General features: G+C 40.0%; 1 non-coding gene across 1 annotated transcript; it reads right to left on the bottom strand.

Moving 5' to 3' along the window:
• Nucleotides 1–17805: 17805 nt before the first annotated feature.
• LOC113378877 lies at nt 17806–17960 on the bottom strand. The gene has a single exon (XR_003367234.1). It is a non-coding gene; the product is annotated as a 5.8S ribosomal RNA (ribosomal RNA).
• Nucleotides 17961–18471: the final 511 nt, after the last annotated feature.

Here is an 18471-nt window from a genome sequence, read left to right as displayed (position 1 = left end):
AGCCTAACCTAGAATCATTCATCGAAACAGGTTAAAAACATTTTCCGGCTTTTTGAAATCAGTAACTTACGGGTACATCAGACTACATCAAGTAAACTTTCAGGGGACATTTGCGAGTAAGCCTAACCTAGAATCATGCATCGAAACAGATTAAAAACATTTTCCGGCTTTTTGAAATCAGTAACTTACGGGTACATCAGACTACATCAAGTAAACTTTCAGGGGACATTTGCGAGTAAGCCTAACCTAGAATCATGCATCGAAACAGGTTAAAAACATTTTCCGGCTTTTTGAAATCAGTAACTTACGGGTACATCAGACTACATCAAGTAAATTTTCAGGGGACATTTGCGAGTTAGCCTAACCTAAAATCATGCATCGAAACAGGTTAAAAACATTTTCCGGCTTTTTGGAATCAGTGACTTACGGGTACATAAGACTACATCAAGTAAACTTTCAGGGGACATTTGCGAGTAAGCCTAACCTAGAATCATGCATCGAAACAGGTTAAAAACATTTTCCGGCTTTTTGAAATCAGTAACTTACGGGTACATCAGACTACATCAAGTAAACTTTCAGGGGACATTTGCGAGTAAGCCTAACCTAGAATCATGCATCGAAACAGGTTAAAAACATTTTCAGGCTTTTTGAAATCAGTAACTTACGGGTACATCAGACTACATCAAGTAAACTTTCAGGGGACATTTGCGAGTAAGCCTAACCTAGAATCATGCATCGAAACAGGTTAAAAACATTTTCCGGCTTTTTGAAATCAGTAACTTACGGGTACATCAGACTACATCAAGTAAACTTTCAGGGGACATTTGCGAGCAAGCCTAACCTAGAATCATGCATCGAAACAGGTTAAAAACATTTTCCGGCTTTTTGAAATCAGTAACTTACGGGTACATCAGACTACATCAAGTAAACTTTCAGGGGACATTTGCGAGTAAGCCTAACCTAGAATCATGCATCGAAACAGGTTAAAAACATTTTTCAGCTTTTTGAAATCAGTAACTTACGGGTACATCAGACTACATCAAGTAAACTTTCAGGTGACATTTGCGAGTAAGCCTAACCTAGAATCATGCATCGAAACAGGTTAAAAACATTTTCCGGCTTTTTGAAATCAGTAACTTACGGGTACATCAGACTACATCAAGTAAACTTTCAGGGGACATTTGCGAGTAAGCCTAACCTAGAATCATGCATCGAAACAGGTTAAAAACATTTTCCGGCTTTTTGAAATCAGTAACTTACGGGTACATCAGTCTACATCAAGTAAACTTTCAGGGGACATTTGCGAGTAAGCCTAACCTAGAATAATGCATCGAAACTGGTTAAAAACATTTTCCGGCTTTTTGAAATCAGTAACTTACGGGTACATCAGACTACATCAAGTAAATTTTCAGGGGACATTTGCGAGTTAGCCTAACCTAAAATCATGCATCGAAACAGGTTAAAAACATTTTCCGGCTTTTTGGAATCAGTGACTTACGGGTACATAAGACTACATCAAGTAAACTTTCAGGGGACATTTGCGAGTAAGCCTAACCTAGAATTATGCATCGAAACAGGTTAAAAACATTTTCCGGCTTTTTGAAATCAGTAACTTACGGGTACATCAGACTACATCAAATAAACTTTCAGGGGACATTAGCGAGTAAGCCTAACCTAGAATCATGCATCGAAACAGGTTAAAAACATTTTCCGGCTTTTTGAAATCAGTAACTTACGGGTACATCAGACTACATCAAGTAAACTTTCAAGGGACATTTGCGAGTAAGCCTAACCTAGAATCATGCATCGAAACAGGTTAAAAACATTTTTAGGCTTTTTGAAATCAGTAACTTACGGGTACATCAGACTACATCAAGTAAACTTTCAGGGGACATTTGCGAGTAAGCCTAACCTAGAATCATGCATCGAAACAGGTTAAAAACATTTTCCGGCTTTTTGAAATCAGTAACTTACGGGTACATCAGACTACATCAAGTAAACTTTCAGGGGACTTTTGCGAGCAAGCCTAACCTAGAATCATGCATCGAAACAGGTTGAAAACATTTTCCGGAATTTTGAAATCAGTAACTTACGGGTACATCAGACTACATCAAGTAAACTTTCAGGGGACATTTGCGAGTAAGCCTAACCTAGAATCATGCATCGAAACAGGTTAAAAACATTTTTCGGCTTTTTGAAATCAGTAACTTACGGGTACATCAGACTACATCAAGTAAACTTTCAGGTGACATTTGCGAGTAAGCCTAACCTAGAATCATGCATTGAAACAGGTTAAAAACATTTTCCGGCTTTTTGAAATCAGTAACTTACGGGTACATCAGACTACATCAAGTAAACTTTCAGGGGACATTTGCGAGTAAGCCTAACCTAGAATCATGCATCGAAACAGGTTAAAAACATTTTCCGGCTTTTTGAAATCAGTAACTTACGGGTACATCAGACTACATAAAGTAAACTTTCAGGGGACATTTGCGAGTAAGCCTAACCTAGAATCATGCATCGAAACAGGTTAAAAACATTTTCCGGCTTTTTGAAATCAGTAACTTACGGGTACATCAGACTACATCAAGTAAATTTTCAGGGGACATTTGCGAGTTAGCCTAACCTAGAATCATGCATCGAAACAGGTTAAAAACATTTTCCGGCTTTTTGGAATCAGTAACTTACGGGTACATCAGACTACATCAAGTAAACTTTCAGGGGACATTTGCGAGTAAGCCTAACCTAGAATCATGCATCGAAACAGGTTAAAAACATTTTCCGGCTTTTTGAAATCAGTAACTTACGGGTACATCAGACTACATCAAGTAAACTTTCAGGGAACATTTGCGAGCAAGCCTAACCTAGAATGATGCATCGAAACAGGTTAAAAACATTTTCCGGCTTTTTGAAATCAGTAACTTACGGGTACATCAGACTACATCAAGTAAACTTTCAGGGGACATTTGCGAGTAAGCCTAACCTAGAATCATGCATCGAAACAGGTTAAAAACATTTTTCGGCTTTTTGAAATCAGTAACTTACGGGTACATCAGACTACATCAAGTAAACTTTCAGGTGACATTTGCGAGTAAGCCTAACCTAGAATCATGCATCGAAACAGGTCAAAAACATTTTCCGGCTTTTTGAAATCAGTAACTTACGGGTACATCAGACTACATCAAGTAAACTTTCAGGGGACATTTGCGAGTAAGCCTAACCTAGAATCATGCATCGAAACAGGTTAAAAACATTTTCCGGCTTTTTGATATCAGTAACTTACGGGTACATCAGACTACATCAAGTAAACTTTCAGGGGTCATTTGCGAGTAAGCCTAACCTAGAATCATGCATCGAAACAGGTTAAAAACATTTTCCGGCTTTTTGAAATCAGTAACTTACGGGTACATCAGACTACATCAAGTAAATTTTCAGGGGACATTTGCGAGTTAGCCTAACCTAGAATCATGCATCGAAACAGGTTAAAAACATTTTCCGGCTTTTTGGAATCAGTGACTTACGGGTACATCAGACTACATCAAGTAAACTTTCAGGGGACATTTGCGAGTAAGCCTAACCTAGAATCATGCATCGAAACAGGTTAAAAACATTTTCCGGCTTTTTGAAATCAGTAACTTACGGGTACATCAGACTACATCAAATAAACTTTCAGGGGCATTAGCGAGTAAGCCTAACCTAGAATCATGCATCGAAACAGGTTAAAAACATTTTCCGGCTTTTTGAAATCAGTAACTTACGGGTACATCAGACTACATCAAGTAAACTTTCAGGGGATATTTGCGAGTAAGCCTAACCTATAATCATGCATCGAAACAGGTTAAAAACATTTTCCGGCTTTTTGAAATCAGTAACTTACGGGTACATCAGACTACATCAAGTAAACTTTCAGGGGACATTTGCGAGTAAGCCTAACCTAGAATCATGCATCGAAACAGGTTAAAAATATTTTCCGGCTTTTTGAAATCAGTAACTTACGGGTACATCAGACTACATCAAGTAAACTTTCAGGGGACATTTGCGAGCAAGCCTAACCTAGAATCATGCATCGAAACAGGTTAAAAACATTTTCCGGCTTTTTGAAATCAGTAACTTACGGGTACATCAGACTACATCAAGTAAACTTTCAGGGGACATTTGCGAGTAAGCCTAACCTAGAATCATGCATCGAAACAGGTTAAAAACATTTTTCGGCTTTTTGAAATCAGTAACTTACGGGTACATCAGACTACATCAAGTAAACTTTCAGGTGACATTTGCGAGTAAGCCTAACCTAGAATCATGCATCGAAACAGGTTAAAAACATTTTCCGGCTTTTTGAAATCAGTAACTTACGGGTACATCAGACTACATCAAGTAAACTTTCAGGGGACATATGCGAGTAAGCCTAACCTAGAATCATGCATCGAAACAGGTTAAAAACATTTTCCGGCTTTTTGAAATCAGTAACTTACGGGTACATCAGACTACATCAAGTAAATTTTCAGGGGACATATGCGAGTTAGCCTAACCTAGAATCATGCATCGAAACAGGTTAAAAACATTTTCCGGCTTTTTGGAATCAGTAACTTACGGGTACATCAGACTACATCAAGTGAACTTTCAGGGGACATTTGCGAGTTAGCCTAACCTAGAATCATGCATCGAAACAGGTTAAAAACATTTTCCGGCTTTTTGAGATCAGTAACTTACGGGTACATCAGACTACATCAAGTAAACTTTCAGGGGACATTTGCGAGTAAGCCTAACCTAGAATCATGCATCGAAACAGGTTAAAAACATTTTCCGGCTTTTTGAAATCAGTAACTTACGGGTACATCAGACTACATCAAGTAAACTTTCAGGGGACATTTGCGAGTAAGCCTAACCTAGAATCATGCATCGAAACAGGTTAAAAACATTTTCCGGCTTTTTGAAATCAGTAACTTACGGGTACATCAGACTACATCAAGTAAACTTTCAGGGGACATTTGCGAGTAAGCCTAACCTAGAATCATGCATCAAAACAGGTTAAAAACATTTTCCGGTTTTTTGAAATCAGTAACTTACGGGTACATCAGACTACATCAAGTAAACTTTCAGGGGACATTTGCGAGTAAGCCTAACCTAGAATCTTGCATCGAAACAGGTCAAACTACTTTTGTTAGAAAATATTGTTTTTGGGTTTTTAGGAATGACATATATTTATTCTATTATTTATTCACATGACATGGTTTAAATACAACATTTTTATTTCTTTAAGTTACATTTTTATTTAAAATAAAATTTCTTACATTTAGCTAATACAATTTAAATAAATTAATATCTGAAATCTTGCTTGCTTTCCAGTCGAGAATGCTTTTCACGAGATAGTAGTGTCGCTGTCATAACACCTTCGCGATTTTGCTCTAATACGCGTTTTGATACATTAGCCAGTAATTGAACATGTCTCTCAGTTCCCTGAATGTGGACCGGAATTTTAGGGTCACTCCATGGACACTCATTGCTTTGTAGATATTGTACTAGATGTTTATGAGGAATATTTAGCGTAAAGGCTGGTTCGGATATATTTGAATAATCATCCATATCTATCATATTAGTATAGTCGGTGCATTCGAAATTTATTTCGGGTGTCTTGTAATCTCTCAATTGCGTCATCGAAACAGGTTGAAAACATTTTCCGGCTTTTTGAAATCAGTAACTTACGGGTACATCAGACTACATCAAGTAAACTTTCAGGGGACATTTGCGAGTAAGCCTAACCTAGAATCATGCTTCGAAACAGGTTAAAAACATTTTCCGGCTTTTTGAAATCAGTAACTTACGGGTACATCAGACTACATCAAGTAAACTTTCAGGGGACATTTGCGAGCAAGCCTAACCTAGAATCATGCATCGAAACAGGTTAAAAACATTTTCCGGCTTTTTGAAATCAGTAACTTACGGGTACATCAGACTACATCAAGTAAACTTTCAGGGGACATTTGCGAGTAAGCCTAACCTAGAATCATGCATCGAAACAGGTTAAAAACATTTTCCGGCTTTTTGAAATCAGTAACTTACGGGTACATCAGACTACATCAAGTAAACTTTCAGGGAACATTTGCGAGTAAGCCTAACCTAGAATCATGCATCGAAACAGGTTAAAAACATTCTCCGGCTTTTTGAAATCAGTAACTTACGGGTACATCAGACTACATCAAGTAAACTTTCAGGGGACATTTGCTAGTAAGCCTAACCTAGAATCATGCATCAAAACAGGTTAAAAACATTTTCCGGCTTTTTGAAATCAGTAACTTACGGGTACATCAGACTACATCAAGTAAACTTTCAGGGGACATTTGCGAGTAAGCCTAACCTAGAATCATGCATCAAAACAGGTTAAAAACATTTTCCGGCTTTTTGAAATCAGTAACCTATGGGTACATCAGACTACATCAAGTAAACTTTCAGGGGACATTTGCGAGTAAGCCTAACCTAGAATCATGCATTGAAACAGGTTAAAAACATTTTCCGGCTTTTTAAAATCAGTAACTTACGGGTACATCAGACTACATCAAGTAAACTTTCAGGGGACATTTGCGAGTAAGCCTAACCTAGAATCATGCATCGAAACAGGTTAAAAACATTTTCCGGCTTTTCGAAATCAGTAACTTACGGGTACATAAGACTACATCAAGTAAACTTTCAGGGGACATTTGCGAGTAAGCCTAACCTAGAATCTTGCATCGAAACAGGTCAAACTACTTTTGTAGAAAAATATTTTTTTTGGTTTTTAGGAATGACATATATTTATTCTATTATTTATTTACATGACATGGTTTAAATACAACATTTTTATTTCTTTAAGTTACATTTTTATTTAAAACAAAATTTCTTACATTTAGCTAATACAATTTAAATAAATTAATATCTGAAATCTTGCTTGCTTTCCAGTCGAGGATGCTTTTCACGAGATAGTAGTGTCGCTGTCATAACACCTTCGCGATTTTGCTCTAATACGCGTTTTGATACATTAGCCAGTAATTGAACATGTCTCTCAGTTCCCTGAATGTGGACCGGAATTTTAGGGTCACTCCATGGACACTCATTGCTTTGTAGATATTGTACTAGATGTTCATGAGGAATATTTAGCGTAAAGGCTGGTTTGGATATATTTGAATAATCATTCATATCTATCATATTAGTATAGTCGGTGCATTCGAAATTTATTTCGGGTGTTTTGTAATCTCTCAATTGCGTCAGGTCTTCCACATTATTACGGTAATATAATATTTTTCTTATAGCTGAATCTCGTATTTCCTTTTTATTATCAAACAACATTGCTAATAAAATATTTACCGAGTGAGCATAGTATGCGTTTTCTTTAGCAACATTGTTCACAATTTGTCTTAAATTCGAGTCTAAATATTGCGTCCAGCTAATAAATTTATAAAATAATATACTACCATACACCACAGAGTTGTAATATTTAATGTTAAAGTACATTGGAATATATACTTTCATTACGTAGTTTGCCAGAATTTTCAAATTTTTGGATGGCTTATTAGTAGTTACATATAACCGAAGTAACCTACTAGCCTTCGTGAGCCAACGGGAATGTGCTATTGGCCTTGGTTTCATGTTAGCTAATTCTGTCGATACTTCTCCAGAAGCAACTGCTTTAGCTATTTTTATTAAATAACTTGAGTCAGTTGTCGATTCAGCAGGACTTATATCAGCCAAATTTTCAAGTGGGATTGTTTCAAAGTCTTTTACCGGCTGGACGTATATAGGAAAAAATAAATTATATTGAATTTGAACATAGGGTATTAAAAAATAGTAAATATGTTATAACTCACCGGTATATTTTCGCATGTTTCAATTTGTTTGCTTAATATTCCAGTTTTTGTTCGTGGTCCAGTGGTCAATGATTTTTCCAAATAGTTAAATAAATGGCAAAGTGGAAGTTTGTTAAAGTGGAGAAGACACACAAACCAATGCAGTGGCCTGTTTAACTGAATTTCAAATCGACGTAAAATACAATTTTTTACGCCTGTATTTGCTGGTTCACCATCGCAACATATGCCTATCAAAGAATCGAGAGCTATTCCTTTATCGGCGAAAAACTCGTTCAATTTGATTACTTTACTTTCCGAATCTTCATTTTCCAATTTTGTGTAACAATTGGCCATTCGGTTCCTTTAAAATAACTAAATGCGCTTCTTTAATCATTCGTGGGTGAAACTTCTTATCGATTTTTTCCATGGTAATAGAATCATTTTTTCGGCCGTCGAATGAAAATGCTATTAATTCAGAAGAATCATATCGTTTGTGTAGAGCTTGCCTATTTTTCTGCCTCTCACGAACGCTTTTATTTTTATCCATAATGACAGGATTGCCCCAATCATCCGTTATGCCCAGGTCACGCAGGATTGCCGTCACCACGCCAGAACCAACTCTATCAGAAATTGCAAATCTGTCGCACATTAAGGCATAGCTTGGAGCCTTATATCTTCGACTATATGGACCACGTTTTATATGAGAAGTATTTTGTGAACTTTCCGAACTGCTTTTAAAATCAAAATCAACATCTGGAGTATATGTCTCACCTGGAGTATTATTGCTAGTTATTGTAGATTCTGATACTTCATCTTCAATTTTTATAATATATTCTGATATCGTAGATTTCCTCTCATTATGTTGATCCATCATAAACGCTTGTAAATGTTCTGGGATCAGTCCACAGGAACACAGTAATCTTCGCAAATCGCATTTGCATTTTCCAATATAAAATAATTCTTTCGTGGATTCTACAAACTCCTGAAATGATGCTTGGGTAGACTTGCTTTTATTTGTACTTTTATATTTATCAATCAATCGGTTCAATTTTCTAGCGATACTTCGTTTCTCCATAATTGGAATATCAATTTTTTCCCACGTCTGACTCAATTTTGTTACCACATTTGGAGTAAATGTTTTATATGAAAACATTTTATTTTGTTTTTTTTTTGATTTTTCGGCCAAATAAAAATAATACCTGATAATTTCCATACTTGTCGGAAGATTTACTCCAGTAAATTCTTTTGCTTCCCCAAATGTAATTTGATCATGCGAGCGCATATGATTCAAATTACTGGCACTTGCGCCTGAATTTAAATAAGAATTCGCCATTGATACTTCACGTCTAACTGGAGAACTGAATGAAGATTTATGCCGATTTTTCACATTAATATATTCTTTTCGAAACTTCGAGAATTATTATAAAAAAATACTAGCGCACTCTGATGGAAATAAATAACAACAAACTAAACCCGATACCAATAAAATATAACTTACAATTTGAATTATTTACATGCCTAAATTAATATATTAACTTATTAAAAACAGTATTTTATTGAAAATTTCGCTGGCTAAAGAGTTATTTGCGATATATGGTTTTGAAGTCAAAATTCATTTAAATAACACATATATTTCATATGAAAAGGTGCCCATATCGCTTAATTTTACTTCTATAATGATTCGGCCCACCCTAATATATATATATATATATATATATATATATATATATATTAGAGTGGGCAATATTTTTGCATATTGAGGCACCTCGCTAATTTAACTTTTTATATCATTTGAAACAATATTGCAAAAAAAGCATAACCCGCAAATAAATTTAAAGCATGCGAAAAATTTAAAACATTTTTTAATTTAAAGAAAAAATTGAAAAATCTTATGAAAAATATATTATGACATATATCGAGTTATACATCATTTTATTCATAATTTTATTCTGCATCTTTCGTACAAACAAAGTTTTTTTGTATCTTTTACGGTTTAGATAGTATAGAGCAATCTGTGTAGTTGTTAACTTGTCAAAATGCAAACGATTCGATATTTCTCTAAAGAAAACATATAAAGTATTATACATCATTAGAAAGGTCTCAAAATTCTTAGTTCTTTTTCCATATATCACAACTTCGAATTCTGCACGGTGTGGCCTACAGGCGAGTTGCCGTCGTGAAAATTTGGGAAAATCGGAAAATCTAGAGAAAATTATATAAACACACTTAACCATTTATATACCATTTTAATCGTAATTTTATTCTGCATCTTTTGTACGAACAAAGTCTTTTTGTATCTTCTACCGTTTAAGAGAAAACCGAGGAAAACTGGTGTGAACATTTATTGTAAAATTAGAAAATTTAAACAAATAATTAAAAAAATAATATAACTATATATAAATTCGTATTATATTCATTGAGATCTATAAAAATCAATAAATACATATTTTTATACAAAAGTTTAAAATAACACAAAAAAACACTTAAAAACCCAATAATTAACTATAATTCATACCATCTATATATATAAAACTGTTTGAACATCTAACAAAATTTTCGAAAAAAAAAATTCAATCATAAGGGTTTGCAGTTCGAAATTTTCCCAGACTTTTGTCTTGACGATTCACACCGTAACCAGGAGTGACGCCTCGCCGCAGGTCAAAATCACGTCGCTTGGGACTCAGTCTAATACTTACGCTGTGGCCGCGCACCTTATATAGGAGAATAGGTCATGTCGAGTGCGATGCGAGCAAGCTTAGGCTAAAGTACGGTATGTTGTTCAGGCGGGTACGGATATCATTCCCCGGTGTAGTTTTTGCATCATATTTGATACTTTTAGTCTGTCCGCAAATATGAAATCTATATATTTTAATAATATAGGATTTTACAAATTGACTACGGTCAAATATATGTGTAGTGCAGCAGAACTGGCGAAGCTTCTCGCAGCGAGGATCATTTGTTTTATGAACGTTCGATCGAAGCGAGTTGAAATTATTCGGGTCTGCGGACCGCAAATATGAAATCTATATACTTTAATAATATAGGATTTTTCAAATGGACTGAAGTCAAGGTGGGTGGTGCGGCAGAACTGACGAATCAAAAGCTTCTTGCAGCGAGGATTATTCGTTTTATGAACGTTCGATCCTACTCTGCCGAACCTATCTTTACGGCGGCCTCTGGTTGTACGACTCCTGCAAGGCATAGAATTAATTCTGAGTCGTATGCAGTTTATGGAGTCCCGACCAGATAGGATTTTGGTGCCATCAGTGATCCATCGGTGTTGTTGTGAAACTTTCGATGATTTAGCAAGCGCTTGACTATCTACTGAGTTATGAAGAAGTTTGGCCCATCTACCATCTAATAACTTGACTGAAGTTATAACAATTCCGTTATCAGTAAGGCGTTTTACACATTTCTCTAATTCAAGCTGACGGTAACTTGATTCCGTCCTTCCTAAATTTAGGAGTCTTTCCCTTCTTCTAAGAGGCACCAACCATCTTAGAGACGGAAGGGATAACCCACCGTCTCTGTCTCTTGCATAGAAATACGCGTTGGTTGTATCTCTTGGCAGCCTCAGCCAGGATCTTACGGCTTTTCTTATAGTTGTGTCAAGGCCTTTCAGAAGCCCAAGTGTGGTGTTACCCAGCGTCAGCTGATAGAATAGTCTAGGAATCCCGACTGTTCTCAATGCGAACAGCCGTTGCTGGAGTTTTAATGGTGCTTTGGATAGCTTTTCAATAATATCCTGTAACTTTTTTTAGGTCATACAATACGGCACCCTCCGGAGTAAAAGATACTTCTAGATAGGTCCATATTTCCACCCTGGAGAGGGCGGGTAAATCTCGACCACCACACCTGAACTCAATACTTTTATCAATAATCGATATATTTGCGTGTGGTACATTTCTGATGAAAATAGAGAATGACTTGGCGTTGTTAACTATGAGGCCACACTTCGATAGAAAGTCATCAGCGTGGTCAAGCAGTACTTGAAGACCTTTTTGAGACGATGCCACAAGGACAATATCGTCCGCAAAGGCTAAGATATTTAGCGTCAATCTCTCCATCATAACCCCGATCTCAGGTGAGGCACTTTCAATAAGTCTGTTAATAATAAGATTGAACAAGACTGGCGACAAAGGGTCTCATTGTTTCACACCGCTCCTCGGACTAATGGGATTCGAGGACCAGTTTTCATACCGAAGTCTTGTCCAGCTGTTCGTATAGATATTATTAATATATTTCACACATCTATTAGGTAGATTGTAAAACTTTAGGGTTTCAATTAGTGCATCATGTGATACAGAATCAAACGCTTTCGCGACGTCGATTGAAGTAATAAATACAGGTTTAAATTTTTGCCTGTGATACTTCAGTAAATAATCAAGTGCAAACATGTTATGTGCACATCCATCGATCGGCTGGAAAGCTATTTGTCCATTATCGATTTTAATTGTCTTTGTCATTCGTTTTGCTAGTATTTTGTGGAAGTGCCTAGTAATCACTGACGAGACTGTAATCGGTCTGAAGTCCCCGGGATTCTCAGCGTTATCCTATTTGGGAATCAGTGTAGTGTAAGATTCCAGTAGTTGTTCGGAGATGTTCCCCATGAACAAAAATATGTTATATAGATTTACCAATGTATTTGTTGGCATCGATCTTAACAGGTTTGCTGATATCCCGTCCGGTCCTGGCGCCGAGTTTTTGGCCAGGTAGTTCTTAATTATATCATTTGGGACTATAGGCTTCCATATGTGCGAGAGATTTAGGGTTCTCGCTTTTTCTGACCCAGGCGATAGAGCAGAATCTCCGGTCATAACGTTGGTCCAGAATTGTGTCATTGTGTCTGCTGGTGGTTTGTTAGAGACAACTTTGTTATCTAAGATAAATTGGACACACTTTGTTGGGTTTTTCGCCCAATGTAGTTGAGTAATTTTGTATTGGTGCCTTCACAGTTGTTTCTTATTCTGTCTTTTGAGGTGCTTTCCTCTTTTTGTGCAGATGTTTGGTGATTTATTCTTCTGAGGAAAGGTTGACTTATACTTGATATTCAGTAACTCTTACTTTTAGGTCGCTTAGCGTTATTGCGCTAACGGAGTGGCAGATATTCGTCAGAATTTCATCGTTAATTTTTTCTACTGTATTTGAGACTGCCTGTGACAGTGCCTCTAACAGTGCATTACCGGTGGTAACTGTAGTAACCGGAGAACAAGGCTCGGTTTTATTATGGTTTGACATCGTATTAACGAAGTCAGGAACCAGGCTGTTATACTTTGGTGATCTCCTTTGGCCTTTAATGGTTTCCAGAGATCGACCGGGTGTAACCGACAGAAGAGCTTTGTTTATATGAGAAGCTCCCTTAATCACTAATGCTGCTTCTTCCTTAGCCATGAGCGCTTGTTTCTCTTCCGTCCATCCGGCTTTCTTTGGCTCTATCGTCGCCATTCTGCTATCATACCACTCTTTGTGTTGCCTTTGATCGTGTACTCCATGACCTACTACAGTTTTAAATACCTTATTACATTCAGGATAGCGACCGGGTGTAACCGACAGAAGAGCTTTGTTTATATGAGAAGCTCCCTTAATCACTAATGCTGCTTCTTCCTTAGCCATGAGCGCTTGTTTCTCTTCCGTCCATCCGGCTTTCTTTGGCTCTATCGTCGCCATTCTGCTATCATACCACTCTTTGTGTTGCCTTTGATCGTGTACTCCATGACCTACTACAGTTTTAAATACCTTATTACATTCAGGATAGCGGCAAGAATGATTTCCTGTGTCACTTAGTTGGGAAGGACCTGCGGGTCCCCCCGATTTTAAATTAATCATCCGAGGCTTTGCACTATTACTAGAACCGACTGATAATAGGAACGAGTGGGTTGGCAGCCCACAGGTCCATAGGCGCAGAGGTAGCCCCTGGTTTTCCCCCGAAGGGGTACTCACGATGGGACCCACGAGGAGGAAGGCCACTTGCTAGCTGAGGTCCCGAAGAACCCAAACCACTCCCGCCAAAGAGTCATAGTTACTCTCGCCGTTTACCCGCGCTTGCTTGGATTTCTTCACGTTGACATTCAGAGCACTGGGCAGAAATCACTTTGCGTTAACACCCGCTAGGGCCATCGCAATGCTTTATTTTAATTAGACAGTTGGATTCCCCTAGTCCGTGCCAGTTCTGAGCTGACCGTTGAATGGCGGCCGAAGAGTACGACTGACCAACCGAAGCCGGCACAGAAACCTAGTAGCAAGAAAGATCCGCGGAGGGCCTAGGCACGGAACCAAGCTCGGATCTAAGTCACAAGGACAATTTCACCTCGCCCAGGCCCGGCACATCGGCCTACGCCTGCTTCCCAACCAAGCCCGGCACGCCCCGATCCTAAGAGCCAATCCTCATCCCGAAGTTACGGATCTAATTTGCCGACTTTCCTTACCTACATTTATCTATCGATTACAAGCTCTTTACCTTGGAGACCTGCTGCGAATATGGGTACGAACCGGCGCGACACCTACCGTGGCCCTCTCCTGGATTTTCAAGGTCCGAGGGGAATATACGGACACCGGCGCAACAGCGGTGCTCTTCGCGTTCCAAACACAATCTCCCTTCTAGAGGATTCCAGGGAACTCAAACGCTCATACAGCAAAGAAAACTCTCTCCGTATTTCCCGACGGCGTCTCCAGGTTATTTTGAGTTACCCCGACCAACTCTCTTGCGAGGGCTCTTTGTTCGTGTACTCCACGACCTACTACAGTTTTAAATACCTTATTACATTTAGGATAGCGGCAAAAATGATTTCCTGTGTCAGTTAGTTGCGAAGGACCTGCGGGTCCCCCCGATTTTAAATTAATCATCCGAGGCTTTGCATTATTACTAGAACCGACTGATAATAGGATCGAGTGGGTTGGCAGCCCACAGGTCTATAGGCGCAGAGGTGGCCCCTGGTTTTCCCCCGAAGGGGTACTCACGATGGGACCCACGAGGAAGAAGGCCACTTGCTAGCTGAGGTCCCGAAGAACCCAAACCACTCCCACCAAAGAGTCATAGTCACTCCCGCCGTTTACCCGCGCTTGCTTGGATTTCTACACGTTGACATTCAGAGCACTGGGCAGAAATTACTTTGCGTCAACACGCGCTAGGGCCATCGCAATGCTTTATTTCAATTAGACAGTTGGATTCCCCTAGTCCGTGCCAGTTTTGAGCTGACCGTTGAATGGCGGCCGAAGAGTACGACTGACCGACCAAAGCCGGCACAGAAACCTCGTTGCAAGAAAGATCCGCGGAGGGCCTAGGCACGGGACCAAGCTCGGATCTTAGTCACAAGGACAATTTCACCTCGCCCAGGCCTGGCACATCGGCCTACGCCTGCTTCCCAACCAAGCCCGGCACGCCCCGATCCTCAGGGCCAATCCTTATCCCGAAGTTACGGATCTAATTTGCCGACTTTCCTTACCTACATTTATCTATCGACTACAGGCTCTTTACCTTGGAGACCTGCTGCGGATATGGGTACGAACCGGCGCGACACCTACCGTGGCCTTCTCCTGGATTTTCAAGCTCAGAGGGGAATATACGGACACCGGCGCAACAGCGGTGCTCTTCGCGTTCCAAACACAATCTCCCTTCTAGAGGATTCCAGGGAACTCAAACGCTCATACAGCAAAAAAAACTCTCTCCGTATTTCCCGACGGCGTCTCCAGGTCATTTTGAGTTACCCCGACAAACTCTCTTGCGAGGGCTCGACTTGTAAACGGTTCCGCTGCCGGGTTCCGGAATAGGAACCGGATTCCCTTTCGCCCGATGGGTGTGAAATTTTATTCAAAATAAAATACACCAACATCAACATAGGATTTCTCCTGGGGCTTAGGATCGACTGACTCGTGTGCAACGGCTGTTCACACGAAACCCTTCTCCACGTCAGTCCTCCAGGGCCTCGCTGGAGTATTTGCTACTACCACCAAGATCTGCACCAAGGGCGGCTCCAGACAGGCTTACGCCCAAACCCTTCTACGCACACCACCGCGACCCTCCTACTCACCAGGGCGTCAAAACGAACTATTATGAACGTTTCTCATGCCGAGTATAGGCACGACGCTTCAGCGCCATCCATTTTCAGGGCTAGTTGCTTTGGCAGGTGAGTTGTTACACACTCCTTAGCGGATTCCAACTTCCATGGCCACCGTCCTGCTGTCTTAAGCAACCAACGCCTTTCATAGTATCCCAATAGCGTCGTTTAGGCGCCTTAACTCGGCGTTTGGTTCATCCCATAGCGCCAGTTCTGCTCACCAAAAGTGGCCCACTAGGCTCTCTGATCCAAATCTCTGGCTTCACTATTCAAGCAAGCCAGAGATCTCACCCATTTAACGTTTGAGGATAGGTTGAGGTTGTTTCGGCCCCAAGGCCTCTAATCATTCGCTTTACCGGATGAGACTCGCTCATCGAATGCCAGCTATCCGGAGGGAAACTTCGGAGGGAACCAGCTACTAGATGGTTTGATTAGTCTTTTGCCTCTATATCCAGTTTCGACAATCGATTTGCACGTCAGAATCGCTACGGTTCTCTATCAGGGTTTTCGCCTGACTTCGACCTGATCGGGCATAGTTCACCATCTTTCGGGTCCTAGCGTGTACGCTCTGAGTGCGTCTCTTCTCGCAATGAGAGTGAGACGCCTCGGGATTGCAAACACGCATCCGTAGATGCGGTCCGTCATCCCTCAGTTTTCTTAAGCAAACCCTTACGTTCATTGTGCCTTTAGCTTTTGTATTTCTCAATGACTCGCGCACATGCTAGACTCCTTGGTCCGTGTTTCAAGACGGGTCCTGAAAGTAACCAAAGCAATAGCATCGCTGATCGGTAATAGAGTCCGTCCGACAACACGGTAGCTAACAGCTCGAGGTGGCGTCGATGCCGGACTAGGTCCGACGGCCAATAATCGTCCGTGCTTGCAACCGGCCGAACGCTTAAAAGCGACCCTATTTCATATGGTTTATACCGTCTGGCAGTCGACCGGAGCACGCGAGGTCTGACGCGAAGAAATTCGTGACAAGCTACCGCCGCGGTCGTAGATCGACACCAAACGGGTCGCGACGTCCTACTGAGAGAGAAGTGCATGCCATCGCCGCCTAACGCATAAACCGACGACGTATCGCAGGACGAATCCCGGTCAATTGCACGCCAATAAATGGAAGACAACGATAACATAAAATTTCTCGTTTTGATCTTTTGGGTTTCTCAGGTTTACCCCTGAACGGTTTCACGTACTCTTGAACTCTCTCTTCAAAGTTCTTTTCAACTTTCCCTCACGGTACTTGTACTTGTTCGCTATCGTGGTCATATTTAGCCTTAGATGGAGTTTACCACCCACATAGAGCTGCACTCTCAAGCAACTCGACTCTGAGGAGAAATCCTCTCGATACGCGCAACGGTCGCTACGGGCCTGGCACCCTCTATGGGTAAATGGCCCCTTTTAAGATAGACTTGAACTCGCCGCAACGCACCGAGATAATCGGATCCTCCCTAACACTACATTTTCCAGCGTCCATCTCCGGCCGCTGGATTTAGTGCTGGGCTCTTCCCTGTTTGCTCGCCGCTACTAAGAGAATTCTAGTTAGTTTCTTTTCCACCGCTTAGTAATATGCTTAAATTCAGCGGATAATCTCATCTGCTCTGAGGTCGTATTATGATTATGATGTGCTCGCAAACGTTAGTAAGCAAGCGCACACAAAATCGACGAGAAACCTTTGAATCGTCCAAATTTGCCGAACGAAACCGCATTACGAAGAGTTTGGGTTTTCGGTTATCGGGAGGGTTGCAAGAATATAAAATCTCTAGGACACACAACCCGCCGTAATCCCACAGAACGTCAACAAACGGTAATCCGATGTTGCAAAGTGGACTGACTCAAACGTTGAGTGAATTATTTAAGAGCACGTATTTACGCGAAACTCCATCATTCGCCGGCAAGCCGTTTGAAGCAAGCGGCAGTCTAGTAATGTTAAACGACCCTCAGCCAGAGGTGGTCCGGGAACAGTATCCGAGGACCGCAATGTGCGTTCGAAATGTCAATGTTCATGTATCCTGCAGTTCACATGTCGACGCGCAATTACCTGCGTTCGTCATCGACCCACGAGCCAAGTGATCCACCGTTCAGAGTGATTTTATATATATTTATACATGTTTCAATCGTGATTCTCTCGAAATCGTTTAAGATAACTCGGGCGATTCTGAAACTAGTATGTTTATTATGGTTACAATTAGTACACCGTAAAGCTTTTGCTTTTCGGTCCGAAATACGAGATCTTGTTTCAAAATTAAAATATGAATATTTCATTGTGTGTGAGATTGAAAAATCTGCTTTCGCAGATCTTTCATTTTTTAAAACAACGCAATGAAGCGAATGTTCAAATTCGCACAATTTGAATAGATTGTGCAGAGTATATAGAGTACTAACTAATATGGATGATATGAAATATAGTTAATTATTGGGTTTTTAAGTGTTTTTTTGTGTTTTTTTAAACTTTTGTATAAAAATATGTATTTATTGATTTTTATAGATCTCAATGAATATAACGGACGGACTCTATTACCGATCAGCGATACTATTGCTTTGGGTACTTTCAGGACCCGTCTTGAAACACGGACCAAGGAGTCTAGCATGTGCGCGAG

The sequence above is a fragment of the Ctenocephalides felis genome, unplaced genomic scaffold, assembly GCF_003426905.1.
Source record: "Ctenocephalides felis isolate EL2017-DRISC unplaced genomic scaffold, ASM342690v1 CF-g0.4_SCAFFOLD_01886, whole genome shotgun sequence".
NCBI classification, from domain to species: Eukaryota; Metazoa; Arthropoda; class Insecta; order Siphonaptera; family Pulicidae; genus Ctenocephalides; species Ctenocephalides felis.
This window is presented reverse-complemented; position numbering and strand designations above follow the sequence as displayed.